This window comes from Cebidichthys violaceus, unplaced genomic scaffold (genome assembly GCF_023349555.1).
Source record: "Cebidichthys violaceus isolate CVI_PGR_0920_01 unplaced genomic scaffold, fCebVio1.0.p SCAF_30, whole genome shotgun sequence".
In the NCBI taxonomy this organism is placed as follows: Eukaryota; Metazoa; Chordata; class Actinopteri; order Perciformes; family Stichaeidae; genus Cebidichthys; species Cebidichthys violaceus.
Window position 1 is genome coordinate 2993581 of NW_027176484.1, and position 20859 is coordinate 3014439.

Below are 20859 nucleotides of genomic sequence, written 5' to 3' on the forward strand. Positions count from 1 at the left end.
AATTTGCCCTGAAGTGTGAAGATCAAGTTTTAACCTTATAAGCATTGTTTTCTTCTTTGTGGAATCAAGAGTTTTGAAAGTGTTGACATTCCACAAGATGCACATTTGATGCGGTTGGAGGGAAGCGAAACCAGCAATTATTTACAGATGATATCAACAAAGAATGTTTTCCTTCATTGTGTTTGTGATTACATTCAGTGTCTAAGCAAAATGCATTTACAGCGTGTAACAGATTATGTTTTATTAAGTGTTTGTAATAGACCAGACCACTTTCTAACAACACACCATTAACATACATGGTTTCTACTGTAAACACCTTTATTAATGTGTATTAATAATCTATTAGAGCTTTTTTTTATCAGTTACATTAACGTTAAGGCCTACTAATAAGAACAATGTTTGGGTTGCCAGGTTTTGACCTTTGGCTGGTGTTTATCCTCCTTCAATGTATCTTTTACTTGATTACTTTATAAGTGACATTTTCAATGCAGGACTTTTATTTGTAACATAGTATTTTTTACAGTGTGGTATTAGTACTTTTACTAAGTAGGTAAAATATCAGGAATTTAACATTGTTTGTAATTAATTGCATTTACTGAAGTACTTTACATACATTTGGGCATACTTTACTTTAGTATTCCCATGGTATGCTGCTTTCTACTCCACTGCATTTATTAGACATTTGTAATTACTGTTATATGCTTATATGATATGATGCAGTATACTACTGGGTAGTATACTACACTACCCAGTATACACAATGCATCTAAAACTGTCCTACATTGACAGACTACAACATTAAAATGATCTTACACGCATTCGTTAGTTTTAGAAACAGAACAATAAAATATTCTATAATAACATATCATGGTGCATAGCGAGTGGGGTACTTCTGATACGTTAAGTACATTTTGCTGAAAATACTTTTGTAGGCTACTTTATACTTAAGTGGCATTTTAAATATAATACTTTTCTTACTTGAAATTTAGTATTTTTAGGCCATGGTATTTCTACTTTTTTTTTTACTTATTCCACTACTGCAGTTGGACTAGCTGGTGGATATTCCTCTCTGACAACAGACAAATTAAATCACAGTCCACTCAGAGGGGGTGATCCAGTTCCACGTCTTAACCCCCGGTGCTCTGTGGAGTGTGGTGACAGTTCAATCCGACTGGAGCTGCTCCTCCTCCTGGGTTTCCTCCCCGCTCCCGCTGCCGCTGGTTGGATACATTGTATCAGTTCCCACACGAAGAACCACCACGACACTCATCCACAAAACGGTGAATACGGAGGAATTAACCTGGATGGTAAACCGTTCGATGTGGGATTAATATCCAAGAAGGTCGCGGGAGGAGACTGGACTTGAGACGGAACCGATAATAAAATAAAATGCCCTCCGGACTGTGGTTGTTTTCGATGAGGACGGTATCTCGAAGTGTGATGGCAGAAGTCCAGTGAATCGCTGGCCTCCTCTCTTGTGTTGGATGTCTTGGGGAGTGCGCTGCCACTGGTTTCTGGCGCTTCAGATTTCTCTAGAGGTTTTATTCAAATTTACACTCTGATTTGTTCTTTTTTTTATGGAGTGCACGCCACCATGGGCAGACCAGGGTTTGGAATAGGAGTGGCTAGCTAAGTCGGTAAGTTACTACATTTCTCTCTCTTTCTCTCATTGTTGATAGTGCTACGAGTCGTTAGCCACTTAACGTTAGCCTTGCGTGCAAAGCGAGCTGGCTAGCTTTACACCATGTAGCCTACACACAGCATGCAGCAGCAGTAAAGCTAGCCAAGGCTCACTCTGAGCTCATTGTTTCACTCTGCCAGCTAGCGCACTAGTCCGATTAGCTCGTTACATCAAGCTAAGTTAGCCTCGTTAGCGTGTCTGAAGTTAAACTAACGTTTAAACATGTAAAACTGCTAGCTAAGTAACGCTAAAGCACCTACGTGCTATAGCTAATGCAGTTTAACTCGCGCGAGTAACGTTTGTAACGGTCAGCTCGAGGGGAGTAACGTTCGTAACGGTCAGCTCGAGGGGAGTAACGTTAGTAACGGTCAACTCGAGGGGAGTAACGTTTATTAACGGTCAGCTCGAGGGGAGAAACGTTAGTAACGGGCAGCTCGATGGGAGTATCGTTAGTAACGTTCAGCTCGAGGGGAGTAACGTTAGTTACGGTCAGCTCGAGGGGAGTAATGTCAGTTATGGTTAGCTCGAGGGGAGTAACGTTTAGTAACGGTCAGCTCGAGGGGAGAAACGTAAGTAACGGTCAGCTCGAGGGGAGTAACGTTTAGTATTGGTCAGCTCGAAGGGATTAACGTTTAGTAACTGTCAGCTCAAGGGGAGTAACGTTTAGTAACTGTCAGCTCGAGGGGAGTAACGTTTAGTAACGGTCAGCTCGAGGGGAGTAACGTTAGCCTGCATTCAATGGCTATAATTTTCGCGGAAAAAGTTAAGTTAGGCAACCAAATGTTCTGAAGAAATATTAGTTGGACAGAGTTAAAGCTGCGGATTCCACCAGTGTAGTGTCTCAATGTTTCCCAAGCTGGGGCACCGGGGACCCCAGGGCATTCGTTAGGGGCGGGGGTTGATCTCAAGATAAACACAAAATTAAACGGTTTTTATTCACTCTTTCCGTTCCAACACAATGTGAGAATATGTGTGAAACTGATTATTTGATCCTCACTTTTCATTTCCGCTACATTTTGTTACACTTAATGACACAAGTTTGTCTTTTCCAAGGTGACAAGATCTCATTAAAATGGTGGATTGTGGTCTTGATACATTTGGAAACCCTTCTTTCCAGATTACTCAGATTCTTTTTGTTGGCCCGTGTTATTGGGGCTGTCCCATCTCCATGAAGCGAGTCATTCAATTAAAGCACAATTATCTTTTTTTACAAGACCACTAACGGCTAACCCAGTGGTCTCCATAGAGTATGACAGTACCACATTAAAGTATGGCAACGTGGTCTGCAGCACAATACTCTCATTAAATAGCTCCGACTTGCAGAATTTTTACAATTGCTCTCTATGGTTCTAACTACAAAACAGGAAGGAGACGTTTCTTCAAAACAGTTGCCTTTTAATCAATGCTGTATTTATCTCAAGTTGAAATAGCTGTATTTACATATGCAACAAGACAGGTTTGAGTGGAACAAAGCTGAGATTTAGTTTGAATTGCAAGTTAGATCTCCCATTGTTCCCAATGCGCCAGTGCCAAAAGCTAATCAAATGTGCCTGGTTGTTCACGTACGTTATTTATATTTGAAATGCAACCAACCCATTCCAGTGTTGCTAATTCTTCTCCAATGAAAGTAGCTAGCAGCACTAGCTCCAAAAGCTTGCCAGCCCAGTCTAGGCCGATACATCTGTCAATAGCTTATTGGAGATTTCTCGGTTTCGGTGAATATGTTGGCCGATAAGTAACAAGAAGTTGCAGTGCAGAAATGCCACATTCATTTTAAGCTTCACCACAGAGCCCTGACAATTTTATATTTAAACTTTCTCACAATTCTTTAAAAAACTTTTTTTTTTTTAATCGGTGTCTGTTATGTGTTAATGTAAAAAATAACTATCCCAACCTCAAAAATCCAGTATTATTCGGGTGTACTATCCAACTAAAGATGAGCAAATTTAGTCCACAAGCGAAGGTGAGAGCTGCCGTGACTTGTGTTCTCAATGTAATCGGTGGTTTGTTTGTTCAATAAGTGGGTTGCTGAAATGTTGAATCGCCTGCGTTCAGTGTTGTTCGTTGATAAATGATCTTGACAAATTGTATCAGTCACCCAAAGAGAGAAAGGAAACTTTGAATATTTGGCAGTGAAACATTTGAACTTGTTCCTAAAGGGCCTTGAAACATTTCTGGCTAGTGTTGCGGTTAATGTTAAACACCAGTTTGGCAGCCTAGTTAGTCAGGGTGTGGTAATATCTCCGAGTTGGTAGCACTGATAAAGGAAAGCCTTAACATACTGTAAATGTGAGATAGTAACCCTCCTAAACACAACTGTAGTACTAACTGTACCGTGAATCCCCTTTGTCATGCAATAAACACAGCTGAGTCAGTATTTAGAATGTTCTTACTTTAGTTTTGTAATACTTAACGCTTTATCTCAGAGGTCGGTTGGTTACACGTATAGCTTTGTTATGCTGGAGCAGCCATTGTTTCCAGACCTGGTAGTTGTTAATGATTTCAGACGTCATACAGGAAGTAATGTCAACACAGTAGACAAAATGATCACACAGAACCTCAACAACCTAAATTAACTGTGTGGGTCTCTCATAATAATAAAGTGTCTCAGTATTTGGGACATTTCACTCCACCAGCCACAAAAGGCTGTTTTGTTCCAAGGACTGTAGAGACGATCACCTTTACTGGAGCTGCTGTAATAGGTCAGCTGTGCCCATAAATGATTCAAGGCTTTCACTTAGCCTGTGAGGGTGTTTGGTCAGTGCTGATTCATTACCGACTCTTTTTCTATTGATTTTATACATTTTAAGGGTGTTTTTTACATTGAGGCTTATAATTACGTATCCTTCTTGTGTACTCGTCACAAGGAAATCAATATAAGCGATGGTAATAAAACACTGTCAAGCCCAGTGTATTTCACAATGGATATTTACCTAAAACTGAAATTGTGTAGCTGGTAAAATAACAATTGGCACACTGGTGTTCCTGTTCATAATCATTGCACTTCTTCAGAGCAAACATTTGTATTTTTCTATCTTTTCTTCCATAGCAGCTCACTGTGAGGACAAATCTGTTCCTTTTCCAGTCGACTACCTTTTCAAAAGTGGTTCTTCTCTATTCGATCGCCTTTTTTTTTAGTAGTAATTTGTTTTAATCATTGTAACGGGTGTTAAGAGCCTTGTTGTAGCGCCAGACACGTTTTATAGAATCTGACAGAGCCATCAGTTGTGAAGGGAAATGTAAGACTCTTAAGCTCCACACAATAACATGACGTGTTATAGTTGTCAGAGATGTGTAAATGTGCCCAACGCTTGGATTAGAGCCGGGGGGTGAACATGAGAGCAACGCTACTTGAGGAAACGACTATTTCCTCATTCACTAGTTAGATTCTTTGTGATAACTGAGCTGCTTGTGTTTACTGAAAGGAAGTGTTGAGTCTCAAGGATCTGCAGAAACGGTGAAAGTTCAGTGTTGATTTTGACCAGCTTTTTGCCCTTTTTTTGGAAAAATCTGTTCCACATCAGGATGGATATCAAAGAAACGGCGTGGAAGAAGAGAATTTAACAGTGTTTGTTTAGAGGTCCAGGGCATCAGATTAGTCCAGGACAAGGGGATTATGTTGGCTTTGTAAGGCCCCTATCATCTCCTGGCCTCACACCAGCTGATGGCAAAGTAAAACAGGATTTAGCCCAAATCCTTACAGGTAGCTGGTACTTTGAAGGCTTTCAGAGACCTCAAAAGCACCTGAGTGAAGCCATTTACTTTGGGTGACTGTATCCCCCCCATATGCACTTATATCCTCGCTTTATAACGCACACTAAATGAGAAGCGAATGCATTCCTTAATACCCTTTAGTGCAGCGGTGAGTCCATATTAAGCCTCATAATGTAGTTGGTGTCATTAGGTACTGGAGCACCGTTTCTAGGTTAAATCATTATACAGCGTTTCCCCAAGGTTGAGATTTATTTGAAGACGGTCTCCCTAAGTGACGGGGGTTGGGCAGGTTTGAGCGCTGGTCGGTATCTCTGCAGAGGAACATTCCAGATGGTAGTCATTGATTGTAAATGTCTTATCATTGCAATTGTACACAGCTGAATTTTTTGGTTTGTTACTGCATTCAACATAAGGACATTCAAAAGAAGAATTAATGCACAAAACGTATTATAGAATCTGGTTGGGTAGTCATTTTGAGCCTTTAGAGCCTGTCAATACACAGTGGAGCTACAACAATTTGTCTACTAGTCAATCAACATAAGATTAATCAGCAGCTATTTTGATAATCTATACTTTTTTTGTGTAAAAAAAAAATCCAATGTGCTACTTTAATGACGGTAGCCATTAATAGAGAATCCAATGCAATATTCAAAATGTCCCACATTTGCATTTGACACACTTAGCCTGAAGTAGGCTTGCATTACAATCTGTTAAGCATTGTAGATGTACGTTGTAATAGTTGAATAGATTGGCCTCACAGCTTTCCCGTCACGGGTTAAGTGTTAAGTATTGTGCTCCATAGTGTTTGGTGTAAAACCAGTTGTGAGAAGTGAAGCGAAGCGTGTGGTTTACTTGAGATTGCGATGGGTGAGAGTAAACCTAGTATCTGAAATGGATCTGTGTTTCTATAGTCAATATTGATCCACCCATCGGGGGAACTGTCATGTTATGTGAGAACCTAACCTTTTTTTTCTTTCTTTCTCGGGGCTACTATTTGTACAGTCGACTAAATGTGACATTTGTCATTTGAACATTTACGTCGTTTCACGGGTCAAAGAATATGCAACTCCGCTTTAGTTTTTATAGCACTGAGTGGATTTCTCACTAGCGAATTGCCAATTACAGCCGAAAAGAGCACACACTGAATGCTTGTTGCACAGTGGCTGCTCTGCCAAAGACTGGTGATCCATCTTTTCCTGGGACGCGAGCCCAGGTTACACTCAACTCCCCCAACCCCCCCACACACACAAGCTATAAAGATATTGTCAGCTTTTGTGGCGCAGCACGGTCTTGAGTGCTGCAGAAATGCTGTCTCATTTGCCTTCGATTTGAAGCATCGTCCTCGGTGTTCTTGGAGAGAAAAGCCAGAGAAACAACGAGTCAATCCGAGCTCATTTCGACGTTTCATTCTATTCTCGTGCTGTTGTAACAACCGAGCCCTGTCAAATTGCATTAGTATGTTCAACACACAGTTGCTTTCAGCACGGTTTTCATTCACCCACTCATAAGCAACATGACCTCATTAATCACTCTCGCCTCACTTGTTCCCGACACTGGTGATCTTTTCACTTGAAGTTAAACGCTGCAATTTTCCATCTTACAAATGGCTGATTTACATACCGGTGTATAGACAATGACATGAAACTGTTGTGATATTTTTCTATTCTACACATGAAAACCCAATTTGTTGACAGAAAAGCAGTTAGGTCTGGCGTCCTCCCTGCCGCTTTGAGCTCGATATTAGCTGTCTTTTTTTTACGAAGACACCATTTCAAGTTCATCTTCTTGTAGAGCAAGAAAGGTCTGTGTAGACGTGATGTGTGGGAATTCCTCAGAGCGACATCAATACATGAGCGCGGTGGCAGTGGGTGGTTCTGAGATTCCGTCGCCTCTCTCGGCTGACACGCCGCTACATCACTCGTGATATCGACGAGTAGACGAGGGAACATCCACCAAGGACAAAATTGGGGGCGGTCAAAAGTGGAAACAGATGATCAAGTGGAACTTGGATACAAATATACTTTGTGAAAAAGCAGTCATTATTTTTCTACTATCCTGTTTCACCTCACTGCCCGAGCACACACGTGGTAACGGACATGTTATACCCGCTTTAGTTGGAAACACATTTCCATCAAAGCAGCTTCGGTTTATAGAGCTCTGAAGTGTTGTAAGTTCTGGCCCACAGTGATCATGTCCACTTTCTTGTTTTACCGAGCATGGATAAGAAATTCACTGGGATTACAGGCGTCCGTTGTTTGATTCTCCGGAACATATAAATATCATGGGCATAGTTTATTAGGCCATATACTTTCAGTTATTCAATAGTAAAAACATTATGAAAGAAACTAGTACTGGTTGTGTTTTCTGCTTTCAATTTTTATTGATCGACTTCAGAACTGGTCCGAGTCTGCGTTACCACTGTAAAGAATTCCCCATTAAATCCACTAATTTAGAGCAAAACCCTTAGTTTTGACGCGCAGTCATATGAGGGCCCTCAAGGTTTGACAGTCACAGTTGGCCGGTTGCCCTCGGCAACCACATTTGGACCAGTGTCAACCATTTTGTGTTGTCTGGTTTCTGTTTTTAGTGACAAACACACTGGTTCCTCTGTCCTTGGCATGAAATCCTTTCACCGAGGCAAACGTTGTGCTTTGTTGGAAATGTCTAAATCTGTTTAAAAAAACACACAAACCCAGAAGATATTTCCTGACTTTGAGAGAGTTAAACCCAAACAAAACAAAAGACGAGTTGAAACTAGAGTTGCAACGTTTAGTCAATCAAATCAGACTCAAGTTCCAAACTACAGATCCGATCAGGCTGCAGGAAGTCATTTTTTCAATTAATCTGATTCCTCTATTTTTTGACAGAAAGTGTGTCATTCTCTGAAGGAAAATCAAAAGATAGATCACAGATAAACGTACCAATCTAAAGAGTAGAGATCCTAAAACAACCAGCGCTTTGAGTCCTCCATGGATGAGGAACGGCTGATTTGGTGGAGACTGGAGGGGGGATCGCCGGTATCTACCGGAACGTTTCATTTCCGGTAGATACCGCGATATAAAACCTTTAAGCGGTTGCGTCTCCGGTCTGATCCGACAGCTGAAAGCTACGTGTTTGTTTACATGGCGTAACAGAAATCATTACGGTTATTGTGAAGAAAAAAAAAAATGGCCCGGACAGACGGCGACGCTATTGCTACAGAGTGAATTAAAGTGCGGAGAGAAAGCAGGCAAATGAGTAGTGAAAACGTTTCAGTTCAGAATCAATGCCTCGTCTGATCGGCCTTTTATAGAGACCACCAATTAAACTATTTTAGGAACGGTCGGTGGCCGATTGATCGGAGCGCCTTACTGTTTATCCGCTGGCGGTTGACATTGTTTTCTTCTGGTCTCGGTGCCACGATGCTTTGTTTGCAGTGTGGACATTTGTCTAAACAGTCAGAGAAGCAATCTTGTGGCCTCAACTTAAGTGGATTGGACCGTCCTGACTGGTTTGGAAAAATATTGGTGGGAAACGTTTCACTCAACAGCTTAAGGCAGATTTCTGCCTCCGTGTTGAGATGTTGTGGCAACAGAGGCTTCACGGAGACCACATGAATTGTAATTAGACCGCTTTGTCTGCCTCGTGTTTTCTCCGACATGTTTCCATTCCTTTGCTAGTATTTGTTCATGGGGAAGACAACATGGAGCAGGCTGAAAAAAAACCTAAAACCGCTCGATAATCCTCCTTTTCAGCAGTGTTGGACTAATGTGTGTTTTGTGATCTCGGACGGCCATTTTTCCAGAAGGCCTCTTCTAACCACGATCGGCTCTTTCTTTAGCTGAGGGAATAAATGAAGGTAAACTCCAATTACTTTGAGTGTGTAATAAATGAACAACACATCTATCTAGTGAGGTGGCGGTGTCACGACAATCAACGGGTTCCATCCCGCGCCGAACTATAAATCAGCTCCCACGCCGCAGGAATCTACTGCAGGAGCAGTGAAACAAGTCGACAGAGAAGCATAAATTCACTTTTAGTGTTATTAGTAGTAAAGAGAAATATTGAGATCCTCCGAGCTGCGGATATATCAGACTTTATACGGATATGTCGCACGGCACTGCTGAGGAAAGAGCACTTGTGCCGTTGCGAATGCCCGTCTTGGGTTTTTACTTGTCGCGTACTGTTATCTGCCAAAGAACATAGATTACACGGCGACATAAAAGGGAGAATATGAGGTCTGACGGTCTACTTGTTTGCTTTGCATTTTAATTCGGCAGGCGCTATAAAAGAAGATTGACGACGTCGAAGAGAAGGAAAGCAGACATGTAGGAGAGGAGAGGTAGATGGATAACTGAAGGAAGTGGAGATTATTTACAATCCGAGGAAAAAGCAAGCAAGCGTGTGCTCTTTTTTTTTTTTTCCTTTTTAGTTTTCAGGTTGACTGAGCTCTGACCTAGCTGACTTGCATTTTTGGAGGTGGATACACATGTGACCTCGTCGTTAAACAGATGACCCATGAATGGATCGTGGTGGCAGCGAATATGTAGACGTCTGAATAAGGCTAACGTATTTAAACGTAACATTAGGTGGTGTGTTTAGCATGATCTACGTTGGGAAATAAAACATAATAAATTGTCGTTCTCTCCACAAAACCCCATTTTAGCTATTTTGCGGCATTGAATCTATGGGTGTTTACAACAGCAGTGTAGTTCCAGGAGATTGAATCCAGTTTGCTCTGTGTCCAAAAAAAAAAAAAAGAAGAAGAGGATAAGCAAACATCCTGCACCAACAAGCAATTATCCATTAACAGAGTAAGAAAAAAAGAATAGGAAAGCATCATCATAAGTCTGGTTTTATCTCCATTCTGGGTCCTCTACTATCTCTCTCTACTATCGGTGACAATGCAACATGCCGCTCCTCCCCCGCCTTGCAAACCTTTTCCAGCATTTTGAAAAGCCGGCCGTGATTGAGTGTGTACACTCACTGTCAGACGTTACGGCCTACTTTTTGCGGTTTTATGAGCCAGACGTCAGCTGCGAGATGAAGCTGCACGAGGCCGAAAGGAAGAAGGCCCATTTAATGCGACGCTATGTGCATAAAAAAAAAGAAGCTAAGCTGTAGTAAAACTCACAGCAACTCTGATCAATCGTGAATCGGGGGCCCAAATTGGTGCTCATTCCTGATACCTGTCAATGTAGGAATGTGACACTCTCGGGGACAGATCTGTTGCATTGATTCTGGAAAGCTTCCGCGAGAGAGTGACGGCGCTGTCCGAAGCTCGTTGACTGCGGCGACGCTGTTAAGCAGCTGCTGCAGGAGAGGCAGGCAGTTATGGGAGGTTAATGGTTGCCTATGCCCCCTCTGTAGTTAGACATTCACATGGCAACACCTCGACTGTCCGCGGCACAAACAGTCGTGCAGTGTATGAGTCACTCAGCAGCGGCCTGTTGTCTTCTCGCAGTGAGGCCGCTGTTCCCCGCGGGGCTACTTTTGTCACCTTTTTGTTACAGACGTCTGCAGATCAGTCAGTAGGTAAGTGGAAGTGGATTAAACTAGTTTAACAAGTCGCATGTAGATACTAGTGGTGTGATGGACCACGGTTGATCGGTGATCCGTAGGGACGCCCCCCCCCATGGGATTAATTACACAGTTTAAGGTTAACTATCACAGTGTGAAATCAAGTTTTACTGACGATCGTTACCCGGCAATATTCAGGACATCATTTATGCTTTTCTAGTCGCTGGATCTCTGATAATGTTACGCTGTCAACAGTCAATCTGTGTTTAGATTGACAGGAGAACGAAGGTTCCCTTCAGTTACATCACGATGCGTTCAGGCTCTGTTCAGTGAAGAGGAATTATAACGTTATCATGATGTGTTCACATGTGATCTCGTAAAATGTAGTGTTGGTGAGAAACTTGAATAAATCCAGTTGTTTGAAGGAGATGTTTTCACAACATCATAAATAGATATTAGAGATGAATTATGACCTGTTTACACTAAGCAGCATATTTACATCATTAAAACTAGTTATGAAAAGATTTGTTTTAATCCATAAAAATACAATCTTTTATTTATTTTTCATTGGAATTGTGTGTTTCTATGAAGAACGTTATAAAAAACATAGTTGCTCCCCTAGTAGATACCGTACATGAGGCTGAATGTCTTTTTTGCAGATGGTTATTTCAGCAAGAATTTGCTGGAATCCGGCCTGGCAGGCTGCCTGGGCAGGAATGCATGTTATAAACAATACTTTATCTTATTCTATTACACACACACAAACACACACACACACACACACACACATAAACCCATAAAGACACACACACACACACACACACACACACACACACACACACACACACACACACACACACACACACACACACACACACCCAGCAGTGTTATACAAGGGACTGTCTGCTCTTTAGCCTCAGGCCTTGTCCTCTCACACCTCTTCCTTCTCTCTCTCATTTGTCAGTCAGTGTTTCAGCAGAAAAACAAGCTTACTTTACCCAACACATTTATTCAACTCCTTTTGTGTTTACATTTTGTGTTAAGGAGAACAACCTCACTATAACGTTGATGGATTGACGACACTTAAGAGTGTACCGATGCACAGTTAGTACAGTCTGTAGTAGTGCCTGTCACCAGTACGTTCATGTCCTAGCTGAAGTTATCTGCTGCTTCTTAAACGTCGGCTGTATCCACAATGAAATGAGCACTAAATCAAATTAAGCTGCTTTCTTGCTAACACACTTTCTTTCTTGTGCACCATCTTTCATTCTCTTTATACAAAGTTCCCGCCCCCTATTTTACAACCATAAAGCAAATGCTTGATTCATGTGTTTGGATGAATAGGAGAGGCGGAGAGAGAGAGAAACATCACGCCTGCACTCGCAAACAAACTACATTTGGTAATATGCTAACCGGTGTCTGTAACTGTCGGTAAATGGCGACGCTGTTATGGCATCGAGGTGTAAATTATGTTCAGTTAATGCGACGGCTTCAGACAACAAAATGTTTACCGCGGATGTTTTGGCATATGGCTGCACTGTAAATCGCCCGTTGTGACAATACACGTTGATTTTCTCCTTATGTTTCGACCTTAATTTAGCATCTCGGGAAGAAAATGTGGCACACCACCCATCTGTCCATCTTAAAATCAAGTGTTTGTGCCTTTTTATTTTTCAAATGTTACTTGTGTGTCGGTATCTTTCTTTGTCTTTAGCAGCTCCCCGCTGCGGTGAAATTACCATGTAAGTGCCTTTTTTGTCAGAAATGGACCCTTTATTGTGTTTTTTTTGTTAGCTGGTGCAAGATGTGGCACATGACGTGACTTTCTGCCGATTCAGGATTAAGTGTGCGTCGTTGGTTTTTTAGCTCTGCGGCGTCTTCGCATCAGTTAATAGTCTGGATTCGAAGCCTGACTTTAGTCGGGCTAACTGGAAGCAGTCGGGCGTTACCGTCACGCTGGTTATCCTCTAATGAGAAAGAGCTTGAGCCCGTCGAGCTGACTGACGACCTCAACTCCCAACATCGCCTCTGATTCCTGAGCCTGATTAAATCAAGTGTCCTTAACACTTAAAGCCAGATGAGCCAAAGTCTGGGTTGTTTATCTGAAACGGTTCAGTGAGGTGCGGAAGAGGAACTGCCCGTTAAACAGAAATGATCATATCCTATCATCATCATCATCATCATCATCGAGTGCATGAGTACCAGTGAAAATGAGAGGCTAATCGTCTGTGGGGCTACTAGGAAATATAAAGTTATATGGACTAGACATATTGCTAAATGTGATTATAGTATTTAAGTAGCGCTGTTGGTGATTTTTATCATTTGGTCCAACAACCCTGTTGAGAAATCACTTCAATATTTATGCAGAAGTGTTTCCAGTATTGAGTTCCTGGAGTAGTTTGGTATAAAGTTAATTATGTCTACTAATCACTGCTGTTTTTATTTACCAATTCTAAACCTTTTTTTAAAAAAAATAAATAAGATAAATGTAAGATGCAACAGCATCCACACATAAACATCACCTCCAGAAAATATCGCCTCTCCTACAGCCGCAAGTTAGCTCGTTGTTTGTTCCTAAAGTAACTATTTAGTTTGATTCATTTCGCTTGTGATCGTGTTGTGCTTAACTTCCTCCTTATTTGCATATAATACAAAAGGTTGTTCTTGCCAGCTGGTGTATTCAGAGCAAGCAAACAGAAATTAATTGAATGAAACGGATCAAAATAATAAAACCCTTTTTAATTGCTGTATTTATATTACAGTCACAGCAGACACTAAACAGTAAATCACTCAAAGTTCAGCCACTTCATGTTCGTTTATTGCTGCTTTTGTTGTGGATTTGTCGACTTCGACTTTTGAAGCTTCTTGTCGTTGCCGCTGCCAGATCTTTTGAGGTCTTTTGTGGATGTCTGCTTGTCATGTATCAACACTATTTTGTTGGCAAAGTAAGATCTGTAGTCACGACCCATCGCTGAGGTTGAAACACCTTTGGCAGCAATGCCTCATGGGAACACACCCCGAGGTTGTATTCATACCAAATCCGGATATCTGGCTGTGGAGGGGATGTAGTCGTCAACGCTGTAGCGAACACACAAACAAGAGAATACTGTGTGTACGCACAAAGACAGAAGTACGCGTTCTTTTCGTCAGACTGATGAAGCTGATTCGGTTTTATGAATCTCAATCATTGTGGAACACCCCAAATAACACGCCTGCGCGAATACATCGTCAACTGCGGGTTGTTGGGCTGAAGGTGGCCGGTTGGAAAGATTTTTAACGTACAGATTTCCACCTAAAGTCTCTCCTCTGAGACGTTAAACACGCACTCAGCGATCCTACTTTTACAGTTGATCATAAACAAGAACGAGAGTGCCGAAGCAGACGCTTGCATGCTGTCGTTGTATATCGACTGGCATTGAGACAGTGTCTCAATTATAGGGTGAAGTGAGCGGAGATAATGAGACGTGTTTTGATAATCTTACTGACTTGCTTTCTGTAATTCAGAAATCATGGCGGAGTGCAGTGGCTGAGCATGTTAATGGAGCTTCTCTTGTTTCTGCCGGAGGAAAAATCAATCTGGCACCTTGTCAAGGTTTTTTAAGATCTGGGTTTCCTTACACTCTGGCTTCTGCGTCAGCTGTGGCCACAGACGAGCCACAATTTGATTATTTATCTGTACTCGGGTTTTAACCGGTCACAACTGTTACGGCGTGAAAGGATGGCGTTGGAAGTGTCATATTTGTCTATGGTTTCCGTCCTATAAAGATTGGGGAATTATGTTTACACCGTGCTGGAATTGAGTTGTTTCTGATAGTATTTCACAGAGAGCAAACACTTGTGTGTCTTTACTTCATAGCTGGCACGAATGAGGATGAGGTCATTTACGGAGGCAAGCATTTCAACCATCAAATGTCAATAGATGCACTTAATTAAGCTTTGATTCGTCTGAACCAAATGTTTGCTTACTTCTAAAACTGATGTTTAGCTCTATTTGATTGCAGTTCACACACAGCTGACTTCATCTGTCAGCTACTTTAAACCTTGAGAGCAAGTCTTTGATCGTGATATCAAAAGATTAAACGACAGAACAAAGTGAGCGTAAGCCGTCTCGATAGAAACATTGCTGGGACTCGAGTTAAATGCTCATTTTGAAGGAAGTTTACCTCACAAATAAAAGATGCTAATATATTAGCTACTTATCTGGTGCTAGTCATTATCTAAAAAACATATTTGGTTAAGTATACAAAATAATTACAGTGTAAGTAACACTTCATTTATTTGTATTTGTTGGCAGTTATCTCCATTTCTCCACTATTAAACATTTCACTTCAAGATGTCAGCTGTCTCCAGCCCACACATTTTCTTCATTTATGCACTTATCTGTCTGCATTATTATTTTTACATAACTCCTCAGATTTGTTTTAAATTGTTCTCTTCAAGTCAATAACGGCGTGGAACTAGTGTGAAAAGTGAACTATGAATTTCACTGATTCCCTTACACAATATGTCTCAGGCGTCCGTCTGTCCGTCCGTCCGTGAGTGAGTGAGTGTGAGTCCCTGACTCTGTCCACGGCTAATCTCGCATTCTGCTGCAGCGAACTGCATAATATTTTGGGTGTCCAGTTACAGCTGCATGCTCAAGGATGCTTTTGTGGTAAAACACCTTTTATTGCCTGTTTTTACTGCCATTGACTGCTTGCTGACTCCTCACTCACTACTCTGAACCGGCCCCTGGCCAGTAGGGCCTGCCAGTGATAAAACAGCTGAGTGCATCCAAAGACACAGTTGGGGAAACTGTTGGCTAACTGAACTACCAGTACACACATACTGCTGAGTATCTATAATTTAGCTTTTGGCAAGATTGTATGACATGTCTTGTAGGACAACTCTGAGCCGATTGCGTGAATACGTCGCTGCTTGTTTTTGAGTCTGAATGAAGTGTGTTTTACAAAGCCTTGCAGGCCATTTGTATCCAGCTGGGGGGGGGGGGGGGGGGGGGGGTAGTCAATTGTGGTTGTTTTCATTCAATCGCACAATGCAGCAGGGGTCGTTGCAGACACACCTGGCAGAGATCGGCACTCTGCTGAGTGCACCTTCCTAGTTTATGGAGCCGTTGCATTGCTGCTAGATTGCCCAGTTGGAGGGCAAACTGGTTTTATGACCGCAGTGAAAATGTTGTTTTTGAAAGGCTAAACTCCAACAAATATGGATTACAGCATAATGTTCTGTTAGATAAACATGTTGTGAATTTTAGAAATGATTACACCGATCAACAGTTTGAGTTTCTCTCTCTCTCTGTGTGTGTGTGTGTGTGTGTGTGTGTGTGTGTGTACACGAGAGGGAGAAAGTGGAATATTGCAGGCAATGTTTTCTGTAATTTACCAATGATAATAACTAGAATATATGGCCGTCTCTCTCTTCAGCTTTGTTTTGTCATTTTCAATATTGTTTTTCTTGACGCCCTATCATCAGTAAAGTCATTTCCATATTGCCCATTGCTATTATGAAGCAATTCAAATCAACCAAACTTTAGTCAGAATGGAAGTATTTGACAATAGATTAGCTTTCGTATTTTCGGTGTTGTATTGGATGCTCCAGCAGAAGGTCCCTTGAAAAAAACCCCCCAAAAAAACGTATCTATTTTCCCTCTGTTTTGCCTTTTAGTTCAGTGAGCCGTGGATTTTCTAATCAAAAACTGAGCTTTTCAACAGGATCTATAATTTTCACAAGTCTTGCTCTTGGTGAACTGTGTAACATGCCTGCTCAGACATGGAGAGGAGTACTGTGGCAGTAATGTCAAGAAGAAGCCCGTTTTCCGATACCTCTAACTCTTTCTGCGATCGCTCACTTTGAATGTCAGCATGGCTAATGCTTCGTGTAGCGCCTGCATTTAATGTCAGCCGACATAGCGATCATGAAATAGCGATTAATTCAACAGTCTGTGAAGCGACACTGGAAATAGTCTTTGCCTGGTTAACAGGTAGAGTTTATGAGCTGTGTTTTAAATCAAATGACCTGAAAACACAAGTCGTTTTAACATGTAAACTCTTTACGCTCAGTGTGGATGTGGTCTTGATGCGACAGTGGAAGAAGCAGCATGCAGGATAGTGATAATAGCTGGGGATGAGTCACCTTATAATCAAAAGACGAAGAGACAGATTACTGTAGTTACGTTGCTCCACTTAACCTTCTTTTGCTGAAAAACTACCGTGGCGAATGATGCACTTTTAGGCTGCGTGGTGTGAGAGTCTGGACTTTAAAGCCTAATCAGCCGGAGAACAATCTGCGTATTCTGCACTTGTTTGGTGACTGTCGATTTGAGTCATACAGCTGCAGTCCAATAGATGCAGAAAGCTGCTGCAGTCAGGGATAAAAAACAAACAAAAACCCTTTGGCAATAATACTGTTACAAATACCAACCAAAGTGACCTCATTTAAGTTCTATTTTAGGTTCAGTATAACGTTATGTTTTGATCTAAAGTAGGGCTGTGCTATATGGCCAAAATCTCCTATCACTGTATCAGTAATTTCATAACTCTAACAATATATATATATCTCACAATATAGCATGTTTAGTGGTAATACAATAAATAAACGCTATACGAAATAACCACATTTTGTGAATTAAATACATTAAATACAAATGAAGAATAGTTTCTCATTTATATATATTTATATTTTTCTTATTCATATTGAATTATCGCCCAACCTTAATCTAAAGATGAAAATACACGTGTTTTCATGAACTATAGGGACCACAAACTAAATCCTCTGTGTGATGCCTTCAGATGGGCTTCAGTGAGGTCTCACTTCCTCTTGCTCTTCCTGTCGTTGACATATTTACTGATAAAGATACCGGCTGACCCCACAGACTCCTGATTCCCATCACCTGGACTGGCTCGGTACATTTCTATTTTGGTAATCAGCTCAAGCACACAATCCAATTACATGGAGGTTACTGTGGGGCTCTCTGGACCGGGGACCTGCCTTTTTTTAAATGACCCGCAGAGCGAAGACCGTGTACAATTTCAAGTTTGTAACCAGTAATGGCCAGGTGTGTAGTGCTAAATGAATCATTTAACATGGATGTTACCTTTCCTTTTAATAGGAAGTGATTGTTGAATCTTACAGGTGACTTTGTAGAGCCAAGCAAAAAAAATATCCGATCCTGTTCTCACAAAAAGAACCAACTTGATTGGGAATTTCACAATAAGTCTACATCGTTGGCATACTGGCTTGTTTGGGTGTGGGTCGGACGCAACTAACCATTTTAATTAACTATTAATCTATTGTTTTCCTCTTTTAATCTTCTATTATTCAGTCTAAAGAAAACATGTATTTGAAAAATAAGTTCCAGAGCCCAACAATATGTCTCTAAAAGTGCTTATTTAGTCTGACCAAAGTCAACAAACCCAAACACTCTCAATTTATGAAACCGACATTAAATAAACAAACCGTCTGTTTGCGTTTTACCGTTTGGTTTATTGTTTCAGTTATTCGCAGGGTGTTGGCCCAGCCTCAGAGCTCCTGTATATGCAGCTCGCTGTTCAACCAGTCAGCGCATGTTTGATCCACAGAGCCACAGCTATGCAGGGCATGTAGAGGAGGTTCAGAGGTGTTAAAACCTCCTCTGTGATCTACGACAAACCCAGACTCTCCCCTGCTTCTCTGCAAGACAATCTAACGCAACTGTGGAGAAGAATCTTTCAGCCCTTTAATGAGAGTTGGAGTATTGGGAGCGGAGATGAGGCCATAGTTATCATTACCGCATACTGAAAACATCATAGCATTGTGTGTCATGATTTTAGAATTTTAGCAGTAACAACAATGAACAAAGGCCCGGCTCCAGTGCCGAGCCACTAACACACATCTATTCTGACGAAAGCATTGCCTACATCTGTATTTCCCCTAAAAATATGTTTTAAAATGGAGTAAAACAGTGATTTCTGTCAGCACAGTAAGCTACGTTTTTAATACTGATTTTCTTACTTAATTATTGTGATGCGATCGTGCACAGAGAATTGTTCTAGCCCCGATTATCACTCTGTGAAATCGTCATGTCGACACATGCCTAATTTGGGGGAACGTCTCACCCGTGCCTGAGCTGAGAAGCTGCTTATTTTTGTATCTGTGCAATTCAAACTATAAATACCTGTTCTGCATTCTGACATACGGGACATGAAACATATGCAAGTTATTCTTGCTGTAGAAAAAAAAAAAAAAAAAAAAAAGAATGTTCCATGTTTTATTTTGTAGGATTGCTGCACACAAACGCTGATGTTTTGGCATTTTTTTAAAAGATAGAAGAAAGTCACAGTCGGAGTCTCTTGTCATATTCCCCTCCTGCACTTGTTGTTATTTGCCACCTTTTCTTTGCAGATACACACCACCCTGTTACATATTAGTCAGCCAAATGGCCGGATGTGTCCGGTGACAGACAGACATCATACTCTTAGTTTTTGTGTTCCTCACATGCAGGAGACTCCATCACGCCAGGCCTGATTCACTGCGTGCTCCACAGCAAATCGAGCAGAAATAAAATCGCCTCTCCCCGGTCTTTTTCCTGCACTTCCACTGCAGCTTATGTGGCCCCTGTGATAGATTGCTGAATGAAACTAGATCTGTGAAGAGAGAAAAAAAAAAAAAAAAAAAAAAAGGACAAGCACTCTGGGAGTTGCACAGCCTGCATGCCTTTCGCTCAACAGGGCACTCACTGGGACATTTCCTCTGCGGGGCTTTTTCAAAAGGGCCTGCGCTGCAGTTCCAGCTAAGGGCAGTACAGTAGGTCAACCGCCGATAGAGTTACAACCTCTCTTTTGTGGAGGTGTTGGACAAATTAGACCTCCGCACTGTTTACCCAGTCAAACGGGGACAGCTGCGTCGCTCCACCCTCCGAAAACCTGCCGCCGACTGTTGTTCCTTTTTGGGGAGCCATCTGTGAGGAATAAGCAGAGCCACGGCGTTCAAATGATTGTTCTAACAGTTTCACCTCCGTCACTGCTTGGGGGGAGGTGATGCGAATAGACCCTTAACCGGATCAACAGGAGCTCTGTGCGCTACGTTATCCAGCTGCCATTTTGCCCTGTTGTTCTAATGAGAGCTGAGTAATGGTAGATGGTGCAAAATGACTGCTTTTAAAGACCGGAGCAGCGTCTGTACTGTAACAGTCGGGTCCGGTTGTTCTATTTCTCGTCTCTTTATTTCCTGAGGAAGATGAAACTGGGCTTGTCTCGTATGCAGTGTTAAAGCTGGACAGATGGGTGTATATATAATATTTCGTCGAGCTCTTTCATTATAGAGAGATTAATTTAATTGTACTTCCAGAGGTAATGAAGCGTAAAATATGCTGATACCCCCATACAATCTCTTTGGATGCGGTCATAGTTATCGGAGAAGCTTCAGGATTTGACTTGATAAGCCCATCAAGATGAGCTGTATTTAGTCCGGGCTAATAGTCGTGAGGATGTGCCGCGAATTTGTCATAATTTCGCGGTTTGTGGTTTAAATTCTGCGCAGGTCTGCTGCGTAACAAATAATGTTGGGTTTAAATAAGCAAGTGGAGCTCTCAAATAACTTGAAAATTGTGCTTGTTTCTCGTGTTTCATCAATTCCCCCCCAGTTCACGTATTTAATTAAGAGAACACACCGAGGAGAAGTATGAGGGAATGTCTATTATTTGGAAACCAGTTCCATCTCAGCACAGTTTACCAATTAAACCCAGATATCTCCGAGAAAATCCAGGATTCATAACTCTACTACACAGGAAATAAGAACACGTGTGCATCATTTCTTTACGATCTCTCCGCGGTGAACTGTGAAGCTTTATATTCTACAAAGCACAAAGAGAACCATCAGAACGAACTGATGTTTGAGGCCATATTGATCTCATCCCCCCCCGTACCACCACTCCAGAGCCCTTTGTGCTCCTGCTTCCTCATCCGTCATGTTCTTGGATCGCACGGGGA

General features: G+C 41.6%; 1 protein-coding gene across 1 annotated transcript in view; it reads left to right on the top strand.

The window, feature by feature from the left end:
• The first annotated feature begins 1155 nt into the window (after positions 1-1155).
• znf609b (zinc finger protein 609b) overlaps positions 1156-20859 on the top strand; it is a 65484-nt gene continuing 45780 nt past the window's right edge. The window contains 1 exon segment of the mRNA XM_068724276.1: positions 1156-1637. The gene's annotated coding sequence lies outside the window, so the exon portion shown is untranslated.